Consider the following 6,000-nt stretch of genomic DNA (forward strand, 5'->3'; position numbering starts at 1 on the left):
TCTGCCTATGTCCTGCATTTTTGGAGCTGCAAGCAAAGTTGGACGTTTCAATGAATGGTTGAGACCAATGTTGGGGCACAGCAAGTTAAACCGCTGCTTGCAATGCTGACGCCCCACATTAGGATTCCTCATTCAAGTTCCAGCTACTCTGTGCTTTCTGCATATTGTCTTCCCACCCCAAGGAGATGAGATAGGTTTCCTGTTTCCTGGCTTCCAGCCTAATCTGGTCCTGGCTATTGCCAGCCTTTGGGGAGTGAGCCAATAAATGGATGAAAAAGTCTATGTCTGTTCCGCTGTGTCTGGCACATAAATAACTAATTTTTACAGGGTAGGAATGTGGCTCGTTGACCCACTAAGTTGCACCGCAGATTACATGCCTTTCATATTCAGTGGGAATAGACTATTTAACATGAAATATGAGGGACATTCTAGCTTTTGCATCAGAAAGGCCAAGTTGGGAACAAGACAGTTGCTTAAGGGCACAATCCGCAAAGGAGATTCAGGGGCCAGATGCTTGTTTTTCCTAAACAAGGATCAGTTTCCTCCAGTATGCCATCCGCCTCGACTCCAGCCCACCTACCTGGACATTTGTTTATTTTAATTAGGATTAAATACAGGTTGTTTTCTTTAGGAGATGGGAGATTTGCCTTCCTTTGTCAGGGTGGGAGTGGGCAATCAATCCCTTCTGTTTGGTTGAAACTTTATGGTGGCTTCCCCATCAGCTCCTACTCCTCTCGTTTTTCAGGACACTGAAAAAGCTCTGCACAATTTCATCCCTGTCTGATGATCTTCTCACCTGCTCATTTCATGTGACCACTTTTTAAAAAAGATTTATTTATTATTATTATTTTTTTTTTTTTTTGCAAAGTCAGATATACAGAGAGAAGGAGAGACCGAGAGGAAGAGATCCCATGTGGGCACCAATTCTAACCCTGCTTGTGGTCTGGGAAAGCAGTTGAGAACAGCCTAAAGCCTTGGGATCCTGAACCCATGTGGAAGACCTGGAGGAAGTTCTTGGTTCCTGACTTCGGATCGGCGCAGCACCAGCCATTTGCTAACTTGGGGAGTGAATCATCAGGCGGAAGATCTTCCTCTCTGTCTCTCCTCCTCTCTGTGTATCTGACTTTGCAATAAAAATAAATACATCTTTTAAATAAATAAACCCTTAAAAAAAAAGAAGAAGAAGAAGCAGAGAAGAGGCCATAGCAACCAACCAGCACATGTGAGACCTGGTAGGGGGAGGAGGAGCAAAGGGGACTGTGTGGGGCTCCCCTGCTGGACCACCACTCCTACTGGTGAGTGTGAGAATTGGGATGGGGGCAGACCAGGACAGGCAGGGTTACAACACCTATTGACCTAATGTGAGCTGGATCATGGGAAAGCCAGGCTGGGTTGACTGTTCCTACTGGTGCATAAATAAGCCAGAGTGGGTGTGGGTAGGTTGAGCACTTCTACAGCATCAGGTGGCAGAGGCTGTCATAGCAGACAAATTCTGTCAGGTCAAACTGCAGATCCTAGAGAGTACAAGATCTAAGAGTGGAAGTGGGCCCCTTTAGGGAAACAGCGGGCACCTCTCTCTTGGGTTGTCACTCCAACTGGTGAGCATGAGTACCAGGACTGGGACAGGTATGGCTAGACAGATAGTGGTACCCACTGGCACGTGTGTGGGCTGGATAATGGGGCTGATTTGGGTGAACTAAGTTTTAATGCCTGTTAACATGTATGAGAGCTGAATGGGATGTGGGACAGACTGGATCAGTCTGCTATACATTGTAAGGAGTTATTTGAATATCCTACCCGGCGTCATTTCCTCTTCCTCACAGCTCGTGAAATTTGCGCTGGTCCAGCCATCACCAATCAGATGAAACCCAGCATTTCACCTGAGAATCCCACTCCCAATCTCCCAGCCCCTTCCCCAACCCTGCCTGCTCATCAATCATCCTTAAGCAATCATCTGTGACAATCTCAGGCACTAATCCCCTGGGGCCTGCCCTCAATCCCTCCCAATCTCCTCCCTCCACACCCTGTGGACTCATCTGAATGGCATAAAAGACCCCTCAGGTGCTCCTCTGCTTTCTCTTCTCCTTCCAGCCTACTACCCCACCCACCATCCCTACCCCACACCATTCCTGCTTCATTGTATCTGGTGTATTCAGCTCACGGTAAAAGAACCATGCTGTGGGAATTAGCTATGCGTAATAATGTAAGAATTAGAACTTTAACTGTTTTAAATAACATACATATTGGTTATCAGTCTGGTTCTTTTACCATGAGCTGGTATGGGAACCAGTGCAGGGGGTGGGCCTGGTAGGTATTATTGTGGGTCGCTCTGACTAGGCTGCAGCTCCCACTGGTTTGCATGAGACCTGAGTATGTGGTGGGCAGGATCAGGCTGGGCTCCAACACCCATTGATTTGGGTTCTAGACAGAACTGACCCAGCAATTGCATGGGCATAAACTGATTTGGGTGACAGACTGTGCCAAGCTCTGTATTGGCATGCACACACAAGAATCAAATCTGGGTTCACTTCAGATAATGTTTATTTGGGGATCTCCCCAACTGAATCACTGACAGACCCCCAACCATGGAGAGAATTGCAGGTTCTGTGGTTTGACTGTGGAGGGCACATGTCAGAACTGGGCCACCTCAGAGGCTTAGACGAAGCAGTGGACACATGAAGGACATGGCATTACACTGTGGCCTGCAGAGGACATTTGGTACCATAACAGAGGACAGAACAAATTGATCAACTACCCCATGTTAGGTTTTAAATGCACTTAAATTTCTTCTGTACAGCCAATTCCTGTAACCAAGTCCTTTTACCTAAAGCTAAAAACACCAGATGTGACAAAATACTTTAGGAGCTATTATTCCAATAGAGCAGGAACAGGACAAGGTTTGTAGGAGAGCAAGAGGAAGATTGAGGGGTGTAGCTGGGGGCCCCTTTATGCCATTCTGGTGAGCCAGCAAGGTGTGGGAGTATTGGGAGGGACTGAGGGCAGGTCCCAGGGGATTGGTGCCTATTACTGCTGATTAGTAAGTGGGCAGGGGTTGGGGAAGGGGTCATGAGAGATTGAGGGGTACGATTCTCTGGTAAGATGCCAGGAAATTATATCTGATTGGTTGTTGCCTGTAACAGCGCGAATTCCATGAGCTCTGAGGAGAAGGAATTGGCATGGTCTGGGATGGCAGTCCTCACACCTCAGGCAAGTGTTGGCAGTGATTACCTGGGCAAATGGAGACTCTAAGTTGGACTGTGTCAACCGGGGATTCATTGTGCTTGAAGTGGTGAAATAGGCAGTAATTTAGAACTTTTGTACTATCAAAACCTCTTGAGTGGGACCCTCAGAGCATCCACAGTAGAAACCCTGGGATGGTGTTGTGTGGCTGTCCTCCATCCCAGCGTATGGATGTGGTCAGGCGCTGGGTCTGACTTCTCCCCTTATTCCACCCCCCCATCCCCCCAGATACTGGAAGGAAAAAAGAGAATGTAAAGAGAGTGTAGGAGGACATTGTGACCCTAGAAGGCCAGTGAGCACAGGATTACAGTTGATTGGATAATATTTGCATGAGAACAACCGAATGGCCACCTTTTGTATACCTGATTGGATATCATTTGTATAAGAACAGTTGAATGGACAGTATGTGTGTGAGAACACTTGGTGGAATATACAAGACAAAAGGAGTTCCAAACAAAAGCATAGAAACTGTTAACTGGGGTTTGTTGATGAGCTCAACACTTCCTCCCTTATCCCACGTGACACTCAGTGTATAAAGTCTGATGCCACTAATAAACTTTGGCTTTGACCATCACTTAGTCCATGTGTGTTACTATCGGCTCCGTGCACCAAGTCCATCGTTGCGGGACAGCGACAAGTGGCGCCTGAACAGGGACTTGAAAGAAGAGAAAGTGCAGTGGAGACCGCCACAGAAACTGGTGAGTGTGGTGAGTGGGACAATGGGCCAGAACCAGTGTAGAGCACAGTCTTTTATCTTTGAAGGTAAGCGAGGGTACTGAGACCTGGTAGTTTGGAGGAGAGAACAGACAATCTTTATGGGTCAGACTGATATACCAACCTCCTTTGAGTCCTGTGTAGAACTTGTTATCACCAAACAATGCTGACAACTGTACAGCAGTCCATGCCAAAGTTTAGACTGGGGGCTTGTCTTGCAGGTCCAAATCATTTTTATAACTAATGAGTAATTAGTAAAGCAATTAGTAAGGATTTCACTTAAATGGGAAATAGAAAAATGGGTAAATCCTTTCATTTGTGTTTTTCCAGGAATGCAGAGCATAATGTATAATTTATTATCCATAATACTCTTATAGACAGCTGGGAAATATAAAACTCATTTGCAAAGAATTGCACATTTACTCACACAGGCATCTCTACTTGGAAGAGGATTATTTTTTAATTGTATGTCTATTTGAGGAATTTTGTTATATCAAAAGAGATGAAACAGTAACATATGCCGTGTTCTACAAGCTTTTCAAAAATGCAGCAGACAATACAACACTGTATTGTAGGTTTAACAACTCTCGTTTTTTAATGTCCCTCAACCATCTGTCCTTTACTTTTTGGGACAGGCTTGGTTTCAGTATCCCTTTCCACCCATCTCCATACATATCGGCAATTCTCTAGAAATTCAAATATCTTGGATATCAGCAGGAAATGAATAGATCAAGTTAGAATCCACTCAGAGGAAAACAAACATTTACACAAAGAAGACAGAGAGTCCCAAATGACAGAGTTGCAGGTTGATGGAATATGGTGGCAGCGTACAGGAGCTCATGTGCATGCCTCAGGCTCCACCCGGCATAATGTCATAGCCTCGGGAGCTGGGGTGATGAGCCACATTCTGTCCAAACCTCCACAAGCTCAGGGCACAACATTCTCAAATAAACATGGCTGCATCGCCACTGATTGCTCCTTGTCGGCCCATCTGTTCTGATGATTGCATTTCCTTCCTCATTGCTGTTTCCAGCATGTGGACAGGCTTATCCTGTTTCCTCCGGATGATGTTTTTGTTTGGGATCAGTTCCCAATTCCCCTTCCTGTTTCCTTTTATCCACTTCCGTTTGGCCTTTCCTTTGTACCACAGACTCCTTACACAGCACATTCTAAACAAGAGCCCAGGAGTAACCCCTAACATGTAGGTATGAGGGCTGGCAAACTCTGGCACATGACTTTAATAACATGATATTCATTCCATGAAACACACATGCACATTCACTACTTGCAAAATTTCAGAAGGACATGGTGGAGGATGAGGAAAAGAAGTGGTGGCTGAATACTTCAAACATATTGTAATTCCAGCATTGTATGGCTATTTTCAGATGCCATAGTATAAATATATATTCTTCAACTTTCAAATGTATGAAGGAAAGAGATCTTAAATCTGTTGTTTCATTTCCCAGATGGCTGCTGCAGTCACGATCATGCGAGGCTAAAGCCAGGTCTGCCATATGGGTGACTTTGGCCCAAGCACTTGGACCATCCTTCACTGTCTTTCAAAGCACTTTAACAGGAAGCTGAACTGAAGGTGGAGCAACGGTGACTTCAACTGATGCTCCGACATTGCAAGCCTCAGATTGGTCTGATGTCACCATGCAGAAATTTAATCCTCAAAAATCTCACATTAATGGCCCAAAGATGGAAATGTAATCGAATTATGGCATTTAGAGGCGGGGCCTTTGAGATACGATTAGGTTTGTCATTAGGACAGAGCCATCATGACTGAAACCTGATAGCTTCATATACACAGGGAGCTATCTAGACCCAGACACATGTATACTCTCTGTGCTATTTCGTGACTTATTCAGCAAGAATGCCTTCACTCTATGAGAGCCCTAGACTTTGAACCTCCAAAATCATGACCAAAACAAGCTTCTTTGCTTTATAAAGATCGTCAGCCTCAGGTATTCCACGACAGTAACAGAAAGTAGGCCCATACAATACACAATAATAACTGATAAAGTGGTACTTGAAAACATACAA

Source organism: Ochotona curzoniae, unplaced genomic scaffold (assembly GCF_017591425.1).
Source record: "Ochotona curzoniae isolate NIBS_2020 unplaced genomic scaffold, NIBS_Ocur_1.0 scaffold_2476, whole genome shotgun sequence".
In the NCBI taxonomy this organism is placed as follows: domain Eukaryota; kingdom Metazoa; phylum Chordata; class Mammalia; order Lagomorpha; family Ochotonidae; genus Ochotona; species Ochotona curzoniae.